The sequence below is a fragment of the Olea europaea genome, chromosome 20, assembly GCF_002742605.1.
Source record: "Olea europaea var. sylvestris chromosome 20, O_europaea_v1, whole genome shotgun sequence".
Lineage (NCBI taxonomy): Eukaryota > Viridiplantae > Streptophyta > Magnoliopsida > Lamiales > Oleaceae > Olea > Olea europaea.
This window is the reverse complement of record NC_036256.1, coordinates 12,013,637-12,014,032: the sequence shown is the minus strand read 5'-3', so window position 1 is coordinate 12,014,032 and position 396 is coordinate 12,013,637.

Sequence of the window (396 nt, the reverse complement as noted above, 5' to 3'; positions counted from 1 at the left end):
TAAAGGTTTTAGTTTGGGGGTGTTTAATAAGTGCATTTTGTGCATTTATTTGGGCCAAATTACTAAGCTTTTATATTGTCAAATTATTGAATTTTACTTAATTTGGGATAATTTTTTGTTTGTTTCAGTGTTCGACCCGTTTTGAAGCAATTGAAAAAGAAAATGATCAATTGGCTATTAAATAGAAGTTTGTAGAGTAAATCTCACTTGAATAAAAGTTGGAGGATTAAAATCAAAGAGAAAATGAAGAAAATGACTGACTTGCATTACATGGAAAATTGAGACCTTGAAGAAAAACATGACATTAATGGAATCAACTTGGAATTGCATTTGCAAGGAAATCCAGCAACAATTAGATTCATGGGTAGACCCAAGAGGTCCTCGTATCATTTGACC